This window comes from Sus scrofa, chromosome 2 (assembly GCF_054392235.1).
Source record: "Sus scrofa isolate SSC_HxYL_T2T_F1_AM1 chromosome 2, Sscrofa_HxYL_maternal_Yorkshire_Landrace_v2.0, whole genome shotgun sequence".
In the NCBI taxonomy this organism is placed as follows: domain Eukaryota; kingdom Metazoa; phylum Chordata; class Mammalia; order Artiodactyla; family Suidae; genus Sus; species Sus scrofa.
This window is the reverse complement of record NC_139384.1, coordinates 82,436,336-82,458,651: the sequence shown is the minus strand read 5'-3', so window position 1 is coordinate 82,458,651 and position 22,316 is coordinate 82,436,336. Positions and strand designations below refer to the sequence as shown.

Below are 22,316 nucleotides of genomic sequence, written 5' to 3'. Positions count from 1 at the left end.
CCTGCGTTGCTATGGCTCTGGTGTAGGCCGGTGGCTATGGCTCCAGTTCGACCCATAGCCTGGGAACCTCCATGTGCCACGGGATGGGCCCAAGAAATGGCAAAAAGTCAAAAAAATAATAACAATAATAATAAACTATATGAGATAATGGATGTTAAATAAAGTGATTTTTGTAATCTTTATTTTGTGGTATCTGTCATACCATTATGCTATATATACTTTAAACACCTATAGCACTGTATGTCAATGATCTCATAAAACTAGAAGAAAATATTTACAAGATAAAAACGAAAAGTGCAGAAAGGTTATAAGTGAAAGAGGACAAACGACAACTCTTTTTCCTTTAGAGTTTTTTTTTTTTTTTATTTTCCCACTGTACAGCAAGGGGGTCAGGTTATCCTTACATGTATACATTACATTTTTCCCCCAGCCTTTCTTCTGTTGCAACATGAGTATCTAGACAAAGTTCTCAATGCTATTCAGCAGGATCTCCTTGTAAATCTATTCCAAGCTGTGTCTGATAAGCCCAAGCTTCCCCCGATCCCTCCCACTCCCTCCCCCTCCCATCAGGCAGCCACAAGTCTCTTCTCCAAGTCCATGATTTTCTTTTCTTTAGAGTTATTTTATTAAATCACAAATATACAACCGCTTCCCCACGCGACACCTGAAACTTACAAATGTAATAGTCAAAGAAGGAATACTTCCACACTCTTACAAAGACCACTAGAAAGAAGCAACTAAAAAGTTAAGAAACTGTTTCTCTGCATCTGTTCCAATGTCTTCTCTACGTCACTGCACATTTATGCATCACCGAAAAGAGTGTAACATTCTTATTTCGATAACCTGAAGCTGTTCTGTTTCCTCTCAGTTCTCATCGTCTACTTATACAGTGAAGACCATGGAAAATAGGAAGAAGCTCAATATGGTCTGGCCTCCCTATACCCCTCATTTCCTCCACTGCCTCCTGGACCATAGTCTCCTCCACCATACGGAGCCACCATGTGCCTGCTCTCACCAAAGTTTCCATTCTTCACTGGACCATAGTTAGAAGGGTCCTGGTTATAATTTCCAAAGGCATTGTAATTTCCTTCTCCATAATCTCCTCCTCCATAGTTGCCATAACCGTCGCCAAAGCCGCTACTCAGGTTGCTGTATCCAGCTCCTCTATCACCATATCCTCCTCCATAACCAGGGCAACCTCCAAAACTGCCACCTGCAGGTCCTCCTCCATACTCATAATAGCCATCCCCCAAAACAGGGCCTCTTGCATAACCCTCAGATCCTCCTCTGAAATTCCTTCCTGGTCCTGCTCCAAAATTTCCACCACCACCACCACCACCACCACCACTAGGAATATCTCCAAAACCAACGTGGCGTCCTCTTCCACGTCTAGAACTTTGGACTTCCTGCATTCCTTGTCTAGACAAAGCCTTTTCTAGTTGTGCATGATGACCATTGATGGTGTGGTACTTCTGCAACACGATCTTGTCCACGGGATCATGGTCGTCAAAGGTAACAAACCCAAAGGCTGTTTTCCTCCCAGACTGCCTAATGATCTCAATAGCGTCAATAGTCCCATATCTCTCAAAGTAATCTCTGAGATGACGTTCCGTGGTGTCTTCCTTAATTCCGCCAACAAACAGCTTCTTGGTGGTGACACAAGCCCCGGGCTTTCCAGATTCCTCTCTTGGGACAACGCGTTTGGAGGCCACCACTCTTCCATCAATGGAATGAGGTCTGGCCGCCATGGCAGCATCAACCTCGGCCACGGATGAAAAGATGACAAACCCGAATCCTCTCGATCTTTGGCTTGAAGGATCCCTTATGACCACACAGTCTGTAAGTTTTCCCCATTGCTGGTAGTAGTTCCTCAGACTTTCTTCTTTGGTTTCAGAGCACAAGCCACCAATAAAGAGTTTACGGAATTGCTCGCTTTCCCTCTTTTTCTTCTTCAAGGGAACAGATTTTGAAGTTTTCTCCATTGCGGACTCAGTCAGTTGCTTCAGCTTGATTTCCTACTGCTGAGGAAGATGTGAGAGATCTCAGGGATGAGTGCAGACCTGGACCGGTCCCGGCCCTGCAGTGAAAACCTGCTGAAAGCCTGCGCTGCTGCAGGAACAGCCCCTCCAGGGGCACCTCCGCAGGGGACCTGGCGATGCTGCTACTGCTACTGCCTCTGGAGTGGCTGCGGCCCTTGAATCAATCTTGAGCGCCTTTCAGTTTTCCTGCAAAACACCATTTTCACAGGGTGACCTTTCCTGATCCAGTCATTAAAAATCCATATTGCATTTTCTCCTTTAATTTTTCCACTGTGTAATTGCGTGTCATCCCTTTATACGGCTTTTTCCCACTAAGTTGGATACTCAATGAAGAGTTGGCTGATATGGACTTGAATGTTTCACACGGACATATGCATTCGCTTTGCCCTTAGAAGGTGCTCAGATAAATTTTTTGAAAGAAACTATACAAGTGCCAAAACCAAAAAAACTACCTTGTAAATTTTTCTAATAAATTCTCCACTCCACTACAGTCATACAAGGGTATGGTATAAGTTCTCCGGTAGGGTGCAGCTAGTTGTCACTATGTCACATCCTTTCTCTGTAATCCCAGTCAAACTCTCATCTCAAGAATCTGTTTAAAATGTAAACCTGATCAGTGCACCCCTTCTGTTCAATCTGTTGTCTTCAGGAGGTATTTTTAAAGGGAGAAACTAGACCTATTATTTTATTTCTTTTGCCCTGCGGTAATTATTATTACTTCTACCACTTACATTACTTAAGATGTCCCGGTTTGGAGGGAAAATTCCGTGATCCTCCTGTTTACAGAGCACCTACTCTGACTACAAGCCGTAATTCAGAATTTCACTTAACAAAGGCATTGCTCCAGTTTAATCTTGATGAGAATAGGGTTATAGGCTAAAGAACGTCCCCTGTAGTGTTAAGAATGATTAAGTGCTCTGATAATCAATCAGGCCCACACAGAGACAGAGGAGCAGGGGGAGATGGAGCAGGAGGAGATGTAAGAAGGGGGAAAACACTGATGACAATTATTGATGATGAAAAGATTGGGGAAGGCCAAAGTGATGACACGTATAAAGCAGAGAACTGAGTATTTTTTTTTTTTTTGGTCTTTTTGTCTTTTCTAGGGCCGCTCCCGAGGCATATGAAGGTTCCCAGGCTAGGGGTCTAATCAGAGCTGTAGCCACCGGCCCACACCAGAGCCACAGCAATGCGGGATCTGAGCCGCCATGGCAATGCCGGATCCTTAACCCACTAAGAAAGGCCAGGGATCGAATCCTCAACCTCATGGTTCCTAATTGGATTCGTTAGGAACCACTGAGCCACAACGGGAACTCCCTGAATTTTTTAAAAGAAAGAAAAAAGGACTGAGCACATTGTAGGTAAAACCCTTTTCAGAGCAAGATCAAAAACTACTACTTCATAGCGGGATTTTTGTTTTTGGCCTTTTAGGGCCACACCCGTGGCATATGGAAGTTCCCAGGCTAGGGGTTAAATTGGAGCTCCAGCTGCCGGTCTACACTACAGCCACAGCAACGCCAGAGCCCACCCGTGTCTGTGACCTACATCACAGATCCGCTAGATCCTTGACCTGCTTATTGAGGCCAGGGATCAAACCCGAATCCTCATGGATACTAGTTGGGTGGTTTCTGCTGTGCCCCAACCTGAACTCCCAACAGTGATTTAAAACAAAACAAATAAACTGGCTTCTTAGCAGAAGAAAGCTTCATGATACAAAAATAGACAAAACCTTGACCATTAACTACAAGAGAACTTCTTGTATTAAGAGCTACTCTCTGCTAACTGAAAGAGATTTCACAAAAGAAAAAAGTATGTTATATGAACACTCTCTTGCCCCCAATATGAATTCCACACTCACCAGAAGAGCTAGACTGGGAAAACAGGTCCTTTCAGGTTGTCCAATCTTCCACAGCTGGACCCACTCCTGAGCTGCAGACAGCCTGAGGCTTGCTGGAAAGTTCAGTGACTTCTGCCTCTGATTCCCCTTTTATAGAGGAAGAGTGTGGATAACCCAATCTGTGAGGAGAGGAGACGCCCTATCTCAGATTGAAGGGATTAGAGAGGTTCCTACATTTTTATACACACACGCACACACAGGAATCTGAGACCCCTGACATCTCAGCTACTGTTAGAGATTTTAAAATTCAATACTTGGGCAGGGGTATTTGTCGTCTCTACCAAATTTTGAAAATCAGCTTTAATTAGGACAGTATTGATGCTGGATATAGAATTCTGGCTTGATGTGAGATTTTTTTTTTAAATTAAAGTATACTTGATTTACAATGTGATGCCAATTTCTTCTTTACAGCATAGTGACCCGGTCATATATAGATATACACACATACACATTCTTTTTCTCATACTATCCTCCATTGTGTTCTATCCCAAGAGGCTGGATATAATTCCCTGTGCTGTACAGTAGGACCTCATTGCTTATCCATTCTAAATGGAATAGTTGGCATCTACCAATCCCAAACTCCCTGTCTACCCCACTCCCTCCCCCTCCCCCATGTGAGATTTTTTTAGCACTTTAAATAGGTGCCCTGTTGATATCTATCTTAATTTATTTTTAATTTATGTCTAGACCTCACTGATGAGCCATTTTCATGCTTTTTAGCCTCTGTATTTGCTAAAATTCTTTTCACATGGACTTTGTTCTTTAGGCCATCTTTACACTCATTATTGTTTCCCGCGTATTTGCTTTGCTTAAAGAATGTCCAGTTAATTGCATCTCTGGGTTGATGTCTTTCATCCACTTGTGATATCACTTCCTCCCCCACCTTCTCTCTGCTCCCCTTTTAATCACATCCCACTTCTCTTTCAACTCTACCCTAAGCTTTATAATATTTTCCATTCGATGCTTTTGTTGGGATATTTGCACTTCCACTGCCTCGTAGCTTAGTAAACCAGGCTTTTCTTGGGATCAAAACCTTCTTAATTACTTAGTTTCTTATATTCAGTTCTAATCTTTTTTTTTTTTTTTTTTTGATCCTTTTCCCTATTCTAGGGCTGCTCCCACGGCATATGGAGGTTCCCAGGCTAAGGGTCGAATCAGAGCTATAGCTGCTGGCCTATGCCAGAGCCAGAGCAACCCGGGATCCAAGCCGCATCTTTGACCTACACCACAGCTCATGGCAACGCCGGATCCCCAACACACTGAGCGAGGCCAGGGATCAAACCCAAAACCTCGGGGTTCCCAGTTAGATTCGTTAACCACTGAGCCACGACGGGAACGGGAACGCCCCAAGTTCTAATCTAAACACAATCGATAGCTTTAATTTTCTAAAAAAGAAAGAGCAGCTTCATGATGAGATTCTATTCCTTTTGATACAGTAAAACTCAGGAGAAAATTATAACGTGGGTCACATTAAGATGTAACAGGAGTCAGAATTCATCAGAATTCGCCAGTAAGACAGAGAGGGTGGAAAACCTGAGTGGGAGAAAAGATTTGTGTTACATATGTCTGATAAAGTACAGCAAGCTAAATTATGCAAAGACATTAGTTCTTTCGAATGAAACAAAATGCTGAAAGCCCTAGGAAAAAGGGTCAAATTCTAGTATAGGGAGTCCATAAAAATTGATAAATAGTCTGCATGAATTCTCTCACAATTGTAAATCTTATGAACTCTCCAAACAGATGAAGTATAATGGATCAAATTTAGTTTTTGAATTGAGAATGCACTTTAATCGGAAAACACTGTATTTCAAGACTGAGACAGAAGATAAGGAGATAGCTTCTTCGTTCTTCGTGCTGATGTGGACTACATTTTGAAGTGGGATTATTTTGATTTCTTCAGCTAAAGAGAAGTGTTCCCTTGTGTGTGTTCACTTTCTTTAGTGTGTTCTACAAAATGTAATATTACATAGGTTACGTTATTCTATTGCTATGGTGTTGGGTGGATAATATAATGTCTGATGTTTAATTATATGTGGCAACGTGACTGGGCTCAGGGCTGCCCAGTTAGCTGGTTCAGCATCATTTCTGGGTGTTCCTGAGGGTGAGTCTGGAAGAGATGAGCATTTGACACAGACTAAGTTAAGAAATTTATCCTCCCCAGCGTGGGTGGGGCTTATCTAATTAGCTGAGGGCCCAAATTGGAGGGGTGGGGGGAGAGGTGAAGGAAGAGTGAATTCACTCTTTCTTCCTGACTTGGGATCCATTTTTCTCTCCCTTGGACTCAGAGCTCCTAGTTCTCAGGGCTTCAGACTTGGACTGAATTATGCCACTGGCTTTTCTGCTCCTCCAGCTTGCAGATGGTAGATTGAGGGGCTCCTCTGCCTCATAACCTAAATAGATCTCTTATTCTATATGCTTTATCTCCCATTGGTTCTGTTTCTCTAGAGAACCCTGAATGATACATACGAATAAAGTTCCCCCCCCAAAAAAAGTGCACCTGAAGGAAAATTTCTAAGGCATGGGAGGAGTCTCCCCCACACCCCAGAAGGAGGTAATCCATCCCACAGGAACACACCCAAAAAAACACACTTAAAATGAATAGACACATGTTCAAGCTAACACTCTCTCTGCTATTGATCATAGCAGTTATTTCTGTGTGCCCAGTTATAAATTCTTTGCTCTAGTTATGATCTCTTTTCCTCTCATAGAAGTTAAATCACACAGGAGCAGTGAGTCAGTTTCGTTTCTTTCTGGATCACAAGCTTTGTACCAGAGCTTTGCACACAGTGGGTGCCCTATACACAGCGTGTCCGGGAATTCCTATGGTGGCTTAATGGGAGGATGTGGGTTCAATCCCTGGCCTGATTCAGTGGGTTAAGTATCGGCTTTGCTGTGGCCGTGGTAATGGCCGATTGGACCTCTAGTCTGGGAACTTCCATATGCTCCAGATGCAACTGTTAAAAAAAAAAAATAGGGTGACCAGATAATTTTCTCTCCAAACTGCAATATACAGGGGAATAAAGAGGGTATCGATAGTAATGCGAATAGGACACCTGGGTAAATATCTGCTGAAGACAAAAAAAAAAAAAAATGAAGGACTGAAACGTTAAAGAGATGTATGTGGAAATTTTTTTAAAAATTACACTAATGGACATATTTTACAAAATGGAAATGAACTCCCAGACTTTGAAAGCAAATTTATGGTTAGCGAAGGGGAAAGGTGGAGAGGAGGGATGGATTAGGAGTCTGCGAATGGCATGTGCACACTTTTGTGTATGGAATGGATGGTCAACAGGGACCAGCTCTACAGCACAGGGAACGCTACTCAATATTCTGTGATAACCTATATGGGAAAAGAATCTGAAAAAGACAGAATATGTGTGTAACTGAATTACTTCGTTGTACAGCAGAAATTAACACAGCATTGTAAATCAGGTATGCATTTTAAACAGATCAGTGCCATAAGAATCTTGTGATTGGGTTATCAGGAGAAAGCATTTGTTGTTTTTCTTTTCTTTGTCTGTCTTTCTTTTTTTTTTTTTTTTTTTTTTTTGGAGGTGGGGTTTCTAGGATGCTGTCCAACCTCTCAAGCTCAGGTGCCAAGGATCCTTTAAAGGAGTAAAAGGAGCCACAGAGAAGCCCCCAAAATTCAGTCTAAAAATTTCCTCTGGGTTCTGGCATAACCTAAACTGCCCATCTATCAGGGGCAACACTGGGAGACTCAGAAGAGAATAGCTCCTGAAAGCGGAAGAGTCTGGAGAAATTTCTGAGGACACACGTGCTGGGAATGGATGATGGCTTTCTGGACTCATCCGGAGAAGAATGACCTTGGGAAGACCGGCTGGCTGGAAAGTTCAGATCCTAGGAAGGTCACACCCTCCTAAGCACAGTGAGCTGAGAGAGAGGAATATGCCCAGGGACGAAGTGGAAAACCAAATCACAGGCATGCTTTTAAGACATCACAGGTTTAGTTCCAGACCACAGCAATTATGTCAATACCACAAAAAGCGAATCAAACAAATTTGTTGGTTTCCTGGTACATGTAAAATTCATGTTTACACCATCACGCCATCTATGGAGTGGGCGCTGAGGGCTCTGGGAGGCTTGCCTGGTTCAGGGTTGCTGCAGAACTTCGATTTGTGAAAAACACAATAGGTGCAAAGCACAATAAAAGCAAGTGTGCCTGGAGACCTGCCATTTTACATAAAATGGAATACTGAGTTTTCATGGGCTCAAGGTGATCCATTAGTTCAAAAACTGCCTGCCATCACAAAGCTTAAGAAGGTTTAATGAAGAGTTTCCAAAAATATCTTTAACCATATCCAGCACACAATAAAAAATTTAAAAAAAAAATCCCTAGATGGAGTTCTCGTAGTGGTGCAACAGAAACAGATCCGACTAGGAACCATGAGGTTGCAGGTTTGATCCCTGGCCTCAGTCATTGGGTTAAGAATCCAGCATTGCGGTGAGCTGTGGTGTAGGTTGCAGACGCGGCTTGGATCTGGTGTTGCTGCAGCTGTAGCTCTGATTGGACCCCTAGCCTGGGAACCTCCATATGCCGCGGGTGCAGCCCAAAAAAGAAAAAGAAAAAAAAATTCCTAGGCATGCAAAGAAGCAAGCAAGTTACCCATTATGAGTATATCAATAAACAGACCTGACATAGACACAATGTAGAGGTTGGAGTTAGCAGACAAGCCTGTCAAAATAAGTATGAAATATACCCTTTTCTTTAAAGAGAAGTATCACGGACAAATTGTGGAAAATGAAGAACAAATTGCAAAGCTTCAAAGCAACCAAGGAAAAGAGACATGTTACCTTTTTAAACTTTCTCCAAGTAGAGTTGATTACAATATCGTGCCACATTCTGCTATACAGCAAAGTGACTCGGTTATACATATATACCCACTCTTTTTTTATATTCTTTTCCATCTCACAGGCTGTCCCCCCTGTTTGGATATAGTTCTCTGGGTTACAGATTTCTCCTTGTTGTACATCCGTTCTCTATGCAAAAGTTTGCATCTCCTAACCCTAAAAAAACACCTGGTCCATTCCACTCCTTCCCCTCCCCTTGGCAACCGCAAGTCTGTTCTCTGTGAGACACATTTTTTTCAAAGGAGCAACAATAAAACAAATTAGGACTTTTTTAGAAGGAAATGGTACCATGTGCAGCCACATGGATGGACCTAGAGATTCTCATGCTCAGTGAAGAAAGTCAGACAGAGAAAGACAAATACCATATGGTATCGCTTATATGTAGATTCTAATAAAAATGACGCAAAAGAACTTATGTACAAAAAAGAAACAAATGCACAGATTTCAAAACCCATTGTATGGTTACCATGGTGAAAACTGTTCTAGGGAGGGAATAATTGGGAGAGTGGCAATAACACATACACACGGCTGTATCAAATAGCTGATTTACTAGAGCCTACTGTCTAGCACAGGGACATTTACTCAATCCTTTGTAATAAGCGATATAGGAAAAAGAATGGATATATTTATATGTGTGACTGATTCACTTTGCTGTGCACATAAAGTTAATACAACATTGTAAGTCAACTATACTCCAAAAAGGTAATTTTTTTAAAATGCACTATATATATTTTGAAAATGTGTTAAAGTGAATCTACTATGTACAGGACAGGTGCAGGTGTGACAAATAGTATTGTAGGACTAGAAGATTAGAAGTGTGCAGTGCATGGCCCCTGCTGGGGACTCTGCCAAATTCACAGCTATGATTTGTAGCAGAGGGCAGGTGTACATTAGAGTCTTCATAAGGATGTTTAAACTTGATGTGATCTTTTTTTTTTTGTCTCTTTAGGGCCACACCCACAGCATATGGAGGTTCCCAGGCTAGGGGTCAAATCGGAGCTGCAGCTGCTGGCCCACACCACAGTCACAGCAACGCGGGATCCAAGCCGTGTCTGCAACCTACACCACAGCTCACGGCAATGCAAAGGGGATCCTCAGCCCACTGAGCAAGACCAGGGATTGAACCCACATCCTCATGGATACTAGTCAGGTTTGTTAACTGCTGAGCCACGACAGGAACTCCTGATGTGATTTTCAAAGACACATTTGTGGAAGTTCCCTTTGTGACTCATTGGTTAATGAACCCAAGCAGAATCATTGAGGATGCGGGTTCAATCCCTGCCTCCCTCAATGGGTTAAGGATCTGGCATTGCCATGAGCAGTGGTGTAGGTCACAGACATGACTTGGATCCCACATTGCTGTGGCTGTGCAGTAGTCTGGCAGCGGCAGCTCCGATTTGACTCCTAGCCTGGGAACTTCCATATGCCATGGGTATGGCCCTAAAAAGCAAATAATAATAATAATAATAAATGAAAACAGATTCATGCTTTGTTGTGGCTAACACTATGGGATATTTATTTGCGTTGTCACCACTCTTCATATCAATAGATGCTTGACTTGATTAGCATTTAAGGGTAAACCTCTATTTGGATTCATTTCCACTGCGCCACAACAGGAACTCCCAGAACCATTATACACTTACTTGGGTTGTTTTGGGGAAAAGAGCATATAGAATGCATACAAGTCTTTGTTGGGTACACTTGTTGAGAGCCTTTTCTCCTAGATTGCGAACAGTCTCCTATTTTATGTGGTGTCTTTGGTTCTGATTTTAGTTCTCTCTGCAATGTGGACTTGGTCCTGATATGACACAGACGAGCTATGTATGACATGCTATACTTCAGTTACGTTCAGTATGTGACATTAATACGGTGGTGGGATTTTGTTTTATTTTTATTTTTCGGCCATGCCTGTGGCATGTGGAAGTTCCCGGGCCAGGTCTAGAACCCAAACCTTCACAGTGAAAATGCTGATCCTTAACCTGCTGTGCCCCAAGGTAACTCCGATGTGGTGAGGATTTTAACATAGAGAAACATAGTTGTGGTTACAATTGTTAAATGTCTCTTTACATGTCATCTACCTTCTCCTATTCCACTTAGGACATCCAGATTTTTTTATTGGAATATAGTTGACTTAACAATGTTGTTTTAGTTTCAGATGTACAGCAAAGTGATTCAGTAACACATATTCATATATCCATTCTGTTTCAGATTCTTTTCCCGTAGAGGTTATTACAGAGTATTGAGTAGATTTCCAGATTTTTGAGTGGAGGATTACTTCTTTCTCATGGTGTAGAAGTGATGTGGTTCGTGTGTGACCGACCACATCCTTAAGGAGCTCTTCGGCCTTAACCTGATTCCTTTCTACCTGGGGCAGTGAATGGATCCAGAAGGAGCATGTGACCCAGTTAGGGCCATGGAAGAGATTAAATTCCATGGTTTGTGCAGAATGCATGATAACTTGGAGAGGTCTTGTTCTTGTTGAGCCAACTTAAGTTTGGTTTTCTGTTATGTACAACCAAAATAAACCCAAAGGATATAATAATTCTGTAGTTACTAGTATTTATGGAGCAGTCCCTGGGTCTATCTTTATATCAAAACTCAACAGTGATACGGACATTCTTTTATCTATTCAGTTATTTCCCTGTTTGTCCCGTGTCACGATCTGTTTCTACACCCAGGGTTGCCATTTATCTCCCTACTCGGTCCTTCAATCTCAAAATTTTGTTCCTGTATCCACTCCCTTTCCTCCTCCTTCCCTTCATTCATTCATTCATTCATCCATCCATCAACTCCTCCCATTGTCCCACTTTCTTTTTTTTTTTTTTTTTTTTTTTTTTTAATTTTATTTTCCCACTGTACAGCAAGGGGGTCAGGTTATCCTTACATGTATACATTACAATTACAGTTTTTCCCCCACCATTTCTTCTGTTGCAACATGAGTATCTAGACATAGTTCTCAATGCTATTCAGCGGGATCTCCTTGTAAATCTATTCTAAGTTGTGTCTGATAAGCCCAAGCTCCTGATCCCTCCCACTCCCTCCCCCTCCCATCAGGCAACCACAAGTCTCTTCTCCAAGTCCATGATTGATTTTCTTTTCTGAGGAGATGTTCATTTGTGCTGGATATTAGATTCCAGTTATAAGTGATGTCATATGGTATTTGTCTTTGTCTTTCTGGCTCATTTCACTCAGTATGAGATTCTCTAGTTCCATCCATGTTGCTGCAAATGGCATGATGTCATCCTTTTTTATGGCTGAGTAGTATTCCATCGTGTATATATACCACATCTTCCGAATCCAATCCTCTGTCGATGGACATTTGGATTGTTTCCATGTCCTGGCTATTGTGAATAGTGCTGCAATGAACATGCGGGTGCATGTGTCTCTTTTAAGTAGAGCTTTGTCCGGATAGATGCCCAAGAGTGGGATTGCAGGGTCATATGGAAGTTCTATGTATAGATTTCTAAGGTATCTCCAAACTGTTCTCCATAGTGGCTGTACCAGTTTACATTCCCACCAACAGTGCAGGAGGGTTCCCTTTTCTCCACAGCCCCTCCAGCACTTGTTATTTGTGGATTTATTAATGATGGCCATTCTGACTGGTGTGAGGTGGTATCTCATGGTAGTTTTGATTTGCATTTCTCTTATAATCAGCGATGTTGAGCATTTTTTCATGTGTTTGTTGGCCATCTGTATATCTTCCTTGGAGAAATGTCTATTCAGGTCTTTTGCCCATTTTTCCATTGATTGATTGGTTTTTTTGCTGTTGAGTTGTATAAGTTGCTTGTATATTCTAGAGATTAAGCCCTTGTCAGTTGCATCATTTGAAACTATTTTCTCCCATTCTGTAAGTTGTCTTTTTGTTTTCTTTTGGGTTTCCTTTGCTGTGCAAAAGCTTTTCAGTTTGATGAGGTCCCATGGGTTTATTTTTGCTCTAATTTCTATTGCTTTGGGAGACTGACCTGAGAAAATATTCATGATGTTGATGTCAGAGAGTGTTTTGCCTATGTTTTCTTCTAGGAGTTTGATGGTGTCCTGTCGTATATTTAAGTCTTTCAGCCATTTGGAGTTTATTTTTGTGCATGGTGTGAGGGTGTGTTCTAGTTTCATTGCTTTGCATACAGCTGTCCAGGTTTCCCAGCAATACTTGCTGAATAGACTTTCCTTTTCCCATTTGATGTTCTTGCCTCCCTTGTCAAAGATTAATTGACCATAGGTGTCAGGGTTAATTTCCAGATTCTCTATTCTGTTCCATTGGTCTGTCTGTCTGTTTTGATACCAGTACCACACTGTTTTGATGACTGTGGCTTTGTAGTATTTCTTGAAGTCTGGGAGAGTGATGCCTCCTGCTTGGTTTTTGTTTCTCAGGATTGCTTTGGCGATTCTCGGTCTTTTGTGGTTCCATATAAATGTTTGGATTGTTTGTTCTAGTTCTGTGAAAAATGTCATGGGTAATTTGATAGGGATTGCATTGAATCTGTAGATTGCTTTGGGTAGGATGGCCATTTTCACAATATTGATTTTTCCAATCCAGGAACATGGAATATCTTTCCATTTTTTTACATCTTCTTTGATTTCTTTGATTAAGGTTTTATAGTTCTCGGCATATAGGTCCTTTACCTCTTTGGTTAGGTGTATTCCGAGGTATTTGATTTTGTGAGGTACAATTTTAAAAGGTATCGTATTTTTGTATTCCTTTTCTAATGCTTCATTGCTGGTATACAGAAATGCAACTGACTTCTGAATGTTAATCTTATATCCTGCCACTTTGCTGAATTTATTAATCAGTTCAAGGAGTTTTGGGGTTGAGTCCTTAGGGTTTTCTAGGTATAGAATCATGTCATCTGCATACAGTGACAGTTTGATCTCTTCTCTTCCTATATGGATGCCTTTGATTTCTTTTGTTTGTCTAATTGCTGTGGCTAAGACTTCCAAAACGATGTTGAAGAGCAGTGGTGAGAGTGGGCATCCCTGTCTTGTTCCAGATTTGAGTGAGAAGGCTTTCAGTTTTTCCCCATTGAGGATTATATTTGCTGTGGGTTTATCATAAATGGCTTTGATTATATTCAGGAATGTTCCCTCTATACCCACTTTGGCGAGGGTCTTGATCATGAATGGATGTTGAACTTTGTCAAATGCTTTTTCTGCATCTATTGAGATGATCATATGATTTTTGACCTTTTTTTTGTTAATGTGGTGTATGATGTTGATTGATTTGCGTATGTTGAACCATCCTTGTGAACCTGGGATGAACCCAACCTGGTCATGGTGTATAATTTTTTTGATATGTTGTTGGATTCGGTTGGCTAAGATTTTGTTGAGAATTTTTGCATCTATATTCATCAATGATATTGGGCGATAGTTTTCTTTTTTGGTGGTATCTCTGCCTGGTTTTGGAATGAGGGTGATGGTGGCCTCATAGAATGTCTTTGGGAGTATTCCTTCTTCTTCAACCTTTTGAAAGAGTTTAAGGAGGATGGGCACCAATTCCTCTTTATATGTTTGATAGAATTCACCTGTGAAGCCATCTGGTCCTGGGCTTTTATTTGTAGGGAGTGATTTTATGACCTCTTCAATTTCATTTCTGGTGATTGGTCTGTTCAGTTGGTCTGTTTCTGCTTGATTCAGTTTTGGCAGGCTGTAAGATTCTAGAAAATTGTCCATTTCTTCCAGATTGTCAAACTTATTGCCATATAGTTGTTCATAGTATTCTCTTATGGTTTTTTGTATTTCTGCTGTATCCGTTGTGATTTCTCCTTTTTCATTTATAATTTTGGTGATTTGGGTTCTTTCTCTCCTCTTTTTAGTGAGTCTGGCCAGGGGTTTATCAATTTTGTTCACCTTTTCAAAGAACCAGCTCTTGGTTTTATTAATTTTCTCTATTGTTTTTTGAGTCTCTATTTTATTGATTTCTTCTTTGATCTTTACAATTTCCTTCCTTCTGCTGACTTTAGGACTTCTTTGTTCTTCTTTTTCTAATTCATTTAGGTGGAGGGTTAAGTTGTCAATTTGGGATCTTTCTTCTTTTTTGAGAAAGGCCTGTATTGCTATAAATTTCCCTCTGAGCACTGCTTTCGCAGCATCCCATAGATTTTGAGAGGTTGTGTCTTCATTATCATTTGTTTCAAGATAGTTTTTAATTTCCTTCTTGATTTCCTCATTGACCCATTGGTTTTTTAGTAGCATGTTGTTTAGTCTCCATGGAGTAGGTTTTTTCTCTTTCCTTTTCCCATGGTTGATTTCTAATTTCATGGCATTGTGGTCAGAGAAGATACTTGAGATAATTTCTATGCTCCTAAATTTATTGAGATTCGCTTTATGTCCCAATATGTGGTCGATTCTTGAGAATGTTCCATGAGCATTTGAGAAGAATGTGTATTCTGATTTTTTTGGATGTAGTGTCCTGAAGATATCAATTAAGTCTAACTTTTCTATTGTTTCCTTTAGGATCTCTGTTGCTTTATTGGTTTTCTGTCTAGAGGATCTGTCCATTGATGTGAGGGGGGTATTTAGGTCTCCTACTATGATTGTATTCTCATCAATATCTCCCTTTATGTCTGTTAATATTTGTTGTATGTATCTGGGTGCTCCTATGTTTGGGGCATATATGTTGATGATAGTAACATCCTCTCCTTGGATGGATCCCTTAATCATTAAATAGTGTCCTTCTTTGTCTTTCTTTATGTCTTTTGTTTTAAAGTCTATTTTGTCTGATATGAGCGTTGCAACTCCTGCTTTTCTGTCATGTCTATTGGCATGAAATACTTTTCCCCAGCCTTTCACTTTCAATCTATATGTATCTTTTGTCCTAAGGTGAGTTTCTTGTAGGCAGCATATTGAAGGTTTTTGCCGTTTTATCCACTCAGCCATTCTGTGTCTTTTGATTGGGGCATTCAGTCCATTGACATTTAAGGTGATAATTGATAGATGATTATTTATTGCCATTTGATCCTCGTGTTCCAGTTGATTCTATGGTTCTCCATTCTTCCTTTCTTTTTTTTTTTTTTTTTTTTTTTTTTTTTTTTTTTTTTGGTTGGATGGTCTCCTGTTATTATCTGCTTGAGTGTATTTTTTTTTCATTTTTTGCAAATGCAATATTTGGTTTTGGCTTGTGGTTGCCCTGTTTTTTAAGTATGCTAACCCCTTCCCATAATTGTGTGTTTTAGCCTGATGGTCCTGTAAGTTCAAACACTTCATTATTATATTAAAATTAAGAAGAGAGACATACATACAAACAAAAAGGATTATTTACCTCCTAACATCCCTTGCCCACATTTTATGGTTTTGATGACTCTTTTATTTTTTTCTTTTTAATTTTATTTTGTTTGAAGCATGTTCATGATTAAATCTGTATGCTGGCTTATTTGAATGACTGCTCTCTGATTGTATCTTCCTCTGTCCTAGTTCTTCCTCTTCTTCTTCTTCTTTTTTTTTTTTTTTTCTTTTCTTTTTTCTTCCCTTTCCTTCCTTTCTTTTGGTTTAGAGAAGCCCTTTCAATATTTCCTTTAACCTGGGTTTTGTGTTGCTGTATTCTTTAAGTTTTTGTTTGTTGGGAAAAATTTTTATTTCCCCTTCTATTTTAAATGATATTCTTGCTGGATAAAGTATTCTAGGTTGCATATTTTTTCCTTTGAGCACTTTAAATATCTCTTGCCATTCCCTCCTGGCCTGTAGTGTTTCTGTAGAGAAATCGGCTGATATTCTTATGGGGGTTCCCTTGTAGGTAACATTCTGTTTTTCTCTTGCTGCCTTTAGGATCCTCTCTTTATCACTAACTTTTGCCATTTTTATTATGATGTGTCTTGCTGTGGGTCTGTTTGGGTTCAGTTTGTTTGGGGCCCTCTGTGCTTCTTGTATCTTGAATCCAGTATCCTTTAGATTTGGGAAGTTTCCAGCGATAATTTCTTCAAATATATTTTCCATTCCTTTATCTTTTTCTACTCCTTCTGGAATTCCTATTATGCGTAGATTGGCCCGTTTTATATTATCCCATAGGTCTCTTATATTGCTTTCCAGTTTTTTGATTCGGTTTTCTGTCTGTTGACCAGATTGAGTGATTTCCATTATTCTATCTTCCATATCACTGATTCGTTCTTCTGCATTATTCATTCTGGTTTTTACTGCCCCTAGTTCAGTTTGCATCTCTGCAAATGAATGTTCTAGTTTTTCTTGGCTCCTCCTTATATTTTCTAGCTCCTTTCTGAGGGTATCTGCATTGCTGTTCATATCTTCTCTTAATTCCTTCAGTATTTTCACTATTTCTCTTTTGAACTCCAGGTCTGTCAGACTGCAGAGATCAGTTTCATTGTTGACTGTTTTAGGTGAGTTCTCCTGTTGGTTTGACTGGGGGTGGTTTCTCAGCTTCTTCATCTTGCTTGTTGTCTTCTTTCTCCTGAGGGAGTTGTACTCTCCGTTATCGGGTAGTGTTTGCCTTGTCACTGCCGTGGAATATTTCCTGAGGGCTGTCGTTGTTGGTCAATCTTTTTTTTGAGGCAGTGTGGCTTTTCTGGAGTGTTGATGGGACTAACAGTGTTTCTTTGAAGCAAAGGAGGACTTCCTGAGGGCAGACAGGACTGGGAGGTCCACCCCACGATGGTAGCAGATTTCACTTGGTTCTCAGCACCCCCTGGGGTCTTGGGCGGGTAGCAGGGCCCTTGGAGACTCAAGAGGTTCCTCCCCAGGGCAGCCCGATTCAGAAAGACCGTCTGAGATCTTTTCCCGATTCGGCCAGGCTTGTTGCAGCTTTTCTGGGCTGCAGGGGGTCCTGCCTGGAGCTGGCAGTCCTATGCAGCTGGTCCACTAGGTCTCAGCACCCCTTGGGGTCTTGGGCGAGTAGCAGGGCCTTTGGAGACTCAAGAGGCTCCTCCCCAGAACAGCCCGACTCAGAAAGACCGTCTGAGATCTTTTCCCAATTCGGCCAGGCTTGTTGCAGCTTTTCTGGGCTGCAGGGGGTCCTGCCTGGAGCTGGCAGTCCTATGCAGCTGGTCCACTAGGTCTCAGCACCCCTTGGGGTCTTGGGCGGGTAGCAGGGCCCTTGGAGACTCAAGAGGCTCCTCCCCAGGGCAGCCCGATTCAGAAAGACCGTTTGAGATCTTTTCCCGATTCGGCCAGGCTTGTTGCAGCTTTTCTGGGCTGCAGGGGGTCCTGCCTGGAGCTGGCAGTCCTATGCAGCTGGTCCACTAGGTCTCAGCACCCCCTGGGGTCTTGGGCGGGTAGCAGGGCCCTTGGAGGCTCAAGAGGCTCCTCCCCAGGACAGCCCGACTCAGAAAGACCGCCTGAGATCTTTTCCCGATTCCGCCAGGCTTGTTGCAGCTTTTCTGGGCTGCAGGGGGTCCTGCCTGGAGCTGGCAGTCCTATGCAGCTGGTCCACTAGGTCTCAGCACCCCTTGGGGTCTTGGGCGGGTAGCAGGGCCCTTGGAGACTCAAGAGGCTCCTCCCCAGGGCAGCCCGATTCAGAAAGACCGTTTGAGATCTTTTCCCGATTCGGCCAGGCTTGTTGCAGCTTTTCTGGGCTGCAGGGGGTCCTGCCTGGAGCTGGCAGTCCTATGCAGCTGGTCCACTAGGTCTCAGCACCCCCTGGGGTCTTGGGCGGGTAGCAGGGCCCTTGGAGGCTCAAGAGGCTCCTCCCCAGGACAGCCCGACTCAGAAAGACCGTCTGAGATCTTTTCCCGATTCCGCCAGGCTTGTTGCAGCTTTTCTGGGCTGCAGGGGGTCCTGCCTGGAGCTGGCAGTCCTATGCAGCTGGTCCACTAGGTCTCAGCACCCCTTGGGGTCTTGGGCGGGTAGCAGGGCCCTTGGAGACTCAAGAGGCTCCTCCCCAGGGCAGCCCGATTCAGAAAGACCGTTTGAGATCTTTTCCCGATTCGGCCAGGCTTGTTGCAGCTTTTCTGGGCTGCAGGGGGTCCTGCCTGGAGCTGGCAGTCCTATGCAGCTGGTCCACTAGGTCTCAGCACCCCCTGGGGTCTTGGGCGGGTAGCAGGGCCCTTGGAGGCTCAAGAGGCTCCTCCCCAGGACAGCCCGACTCAGAAAGACCGTCTGAGATCTTTTCCCGATTCCGCCAGGCTTGTTGCAGCTTTTCTGGGCTGCAGGGGGTCCTGCCTGGAGCTGGCAGTCCTATGCAGCTGGTCCACTAGGTCTCAGCACCCCTTGGGGTCTTGGGCGGGTAGCAGGGCCCTTGGAGACTCAAGAGGCTCCTCCCCAGGGCAGCCCGATTCAGAAAGACCGTTTGAGATCTTTTCCCGATTCGGCCAGGCTTGTTGCAGCTTTTCTGGGCTGCAGGGGGTCCTGCCTGGAGCTGGCAGTCCTATGCAGCTGGTCCACTAGGTCTCAGCACCCCCTGGGGTCTTGGGCGGGTAGCAGGGCCCTTGGAGGCTCAAGAGGCTCCTCCCCCGGACAGCCCGACTCAGAAAGACCGCCTGAGATCTTTTCCCGATTCCGCCAGGCTTGTTGCAGCTTTTCTGGGCTGCAGGGGGTCCTGCCTGGAGCTGGCAGTCCTATGCAGCTGGTCCACTAGGTCTCAGCACCCCTTGGGGTCTTGGGCGGGTAGCAGGGCCCTTGGAGACTCAAGAGGCTCCTCCCCAGGACAGCCCGACTCAGAAAGACCGTCTGAGATCTTTTCCCAATTCGGCCAGGCTTGTTGCAGCTTTTCTGGGCTGCAGGGGGTCCTGCCTGGAGCTGGCAGTCCTATGCAGCTGGTCCCCTAGGTCTTAGCACCCCCTGGGGTCTTGGGCGTGTAGCAAGGCCCTTGGAGACTCAAGAGGCTCCTCCCCGGGGGAGCCCGTCTCAGAAAAACCGTCGGAGAATTAGGTCGATCTATTCACGGCCTGGCTAGGCTTGTTCTAGCTTTTCTGGGCTGCAGGCCTTTTCTAGGGGGCTGGTGGTGTTTGGTGCTGCTCTGTGGAAGTGTAGCCCCTCCAAAGGGCAAGCAGGCCTGTGCAGGGAGAGCCCCTGCGGTGGTAGGCTTCAGGCAATTGTTGAGGCCAGCCCTCCTGGATGGCAGGCAGCCCCAGGTTCGGCGAGAGCGTAGGGGGTGGCGGGGGTGGGGGGAGGGAATGCACTGGGAAGCACAGCTTTCTGCTAGCTAGCGGGCCTGTAAGCTTGCTGTGGCGTGGGGGGTATTCTATGGGGACCCACCCCTTCTTCTCTCCCCTCCCCAGCACGGGCGCAGACCAGGCTCTTCTCCCAGGTTCCCTCTGAGGCGGCTTTCCACTTCCCCGCCCCTAGAGTATTGCTCCCTTCCTCTGCGACAGCTTTGTTTTCTAGTCTCTCAGGCAGTCTCTGCCCCGTCAAATGGTTTAGAGACCTCCCAAGCAGTTTCCGCTCTTCCCCGCCCCCCTAGCCCGGGGACTAATCTCTGGAGCCGAGGTCTCGGTGCCCAGCCCCCACCCAGGCGGCGCCCCCCGGCCCTTTCTTGGGGACTAACCTTCGGAGGCGAGGTCTCGGTGCCCAGCCCCAACCCAGGCGTCCCCCGGCCCCCTCTCGGGGACCAACCTTCAGAGCTGAGGTCTCGGTGCCCAGCCCCCACCCAGGCGTCCCCCGGCCCTTTCCCGGGGACTAACCTCTGGAGCCGAGGATTCGGTGCCCAGCCCCCACCCAGGCGTCTCAATTTTTGGTGACTGTGCCCGTAGTTCAGATGGTCCGTTGGGTTCTTGATCGTTTTTCCGTACTCCGACTTACTGCTACACTCTTCTCTGCATCTGGAGATTCCTCCGGTTCGTTTGATCTTTCCCCCGTAGGAGACTTTCCAGGGTGCGGGATCCCTTTCTCCTCCGCAGTTCCCTTTCGGGAGCGCCTGTCCCGCTCGGATTCACCTTCTCTCACTCTCCTCTTTTCTCCCGTTCTGCCCAATAATGTCACGAACTTCTTGCCGTTATTGGAGTTTAGGTTCCTCTGCCAGCGATTGGTTGTTGTTCTGTGCGAGTCATTTCTTCTGTAGATGTGCTTTTTTTGTTGTGTTTGTGGGAGAGGGCGAGCGTGTCCCCCTACTCCTCCGCCATCTTGTCCTCCTCCCCCCCACTTTCTCTCTCTCATTCTCTCTCTCTCTCCATCCCTCCATCTATCCCTTCTCTTCATCCTTTCTTCTAATTAATACATATTAATTAGCCATTGTCTATTTTACATGCACTGCCCATCACTATTAGGATTAGCCACAGTTTAGTTATTTATTTATTTATTTATTTACTGAGAGTTATGTATTATTCCATGGACAAAACTGAGGACTCAGTGACCCTAAGACTGCTCTGAGGAGGTAGGGGTGCAGAGGTAGATATACAGGAATTTTGCAATGAAGGGCAGGTAGTAGGAACAAAGGATTATTGGTAATAACAGAAAACTCAGCATCTCAAGCTAAGGAATTTAGCACTTTTCCATGTATGGGAAGATGCAAAAGACGGGGCACAACTGACCTCATTCCCTTGAGATGCACCTCAGCTCTCTGGGGCCTGTATCTGTGTTCTCACATCCTGAGTTTCCTCAGGGCTCCTGCCATTAGGAGTGGCTGCAGTCTGATGGCTGCCAGATGGCAGGTATTCTTTTGTGTCCTTCCTGAGTTCCCTCAGAGCTGATCGGCTCACCCTTGGAAGTGGAGGATTACCCTTATTTTATTTTATTTTTTTTCTGGAGTTCCCGGCCCAGGGATCAGATCTAAGCCACAGTTGCGGCAACACTAGATGCTGTAACCCACTGTGCCAGGCCAGGGGTCGAACCTGCGTCCCAGGGCTCCAGAGATGCTGCCGGTCCCACTGTGCCACAGCGGGAACTCTAGACAAGACACATTTTAAATGCTCAGTAGTAATGTGTGGCTAGTGTCTACCAGGTTGGGAAAAGACATTAAAATATACTGTCTTTTTAGAGCAGTTCTAGGTTTACACAAAAATGGAAAGTACAAAGGTTTCTCACACATTCCATTTTCACCCTACCCCCCACTGTTTCCTCTATGATTAACATCTTTCATTTGCATGATATATTTGCTATAAGTAATGAAACAATATTGATACATTATTATTAACTGAAGTCCATAGTTGACACTAGGGTTAACTCTTTGGGTTGTACCGTTTATGAGTTTTGAGAAAGACATCCTGTGCCCACCATGATGTCATCATACAGAATAATTGCTTTGTTGTCATAAAAATTCCCTGTGCTCCAGGGCCATATATATATTTATAGGTGTGACCATTGCCATCAACGTTTAGGGTCATGGGGAACAGAGGAGTACTTTCTAAGTATTATCCTCCGCTTTAAGGTAAGAAAATAGGGAGTTCCCGTTATGGCTCAGCAGAAATGAATCTGACTTGTATCCATGAGGATGCAGCTTCGATCCCTACCTCACTCAGTGGGTTAAGGATCCAGTGTTGCCATGAGCTGTGGTGTAGGTTGCGGACGTGGCTCAGATCTGGCATAGCTGTGACAGCGGCATAGGCCAGCCGCTACAGCTCCAATTCGACCCCTAGCCTAGGAACTTCCATGTGCCTCTGGTGCAGCCCTAAAAAGCATCAAGAAAGAAAGAAAAC

General features: G+C 44.0%; 1 long non-coding RNA gene and 1 pseudogene across 2 annotated transcripts; both read right to left on the bottom strand.

Annotated features, from left to right (window-relative positions):
- Positions 1–601: 601 nt before the first annotated feature.
- LOC100522063 (heterogeneous nuclear ribonucleoproteins A2/B1 pseudogene) lies at positions 602–4,057 on the bottom strand (annotated as a pseudogene). Its single transcript, XR_014836633.1, has 2 exons — positions 3,898–4,057; positions 602–2,225 (listed from the first exon to the last, which is right to left on the bottom strand). The product of XR_014836633.1 is annotated as a heterogeneous nuclear ribonucleoproteins A2/B1 pseudogene (transcript).
- A 12,290-nt stretch (positions 4,058–16,347) lies between these two features.
- Positions 16,348–20,820, bottom strand: LOC146405512 (uncharacterized). The gene is made up of 2 exons (XR_014836632.1): positions 19,332–20,820; positions 16,348–19,144 (listed from the first exon to the last, which is right to left on the bottom strand). It is a non-coding gene; the product is annotated as an uncharacterized LOC146405512 (long non-coding RNA).
- Positions 20,821–22,316: the final 1,496 nt, after the last annotated feature.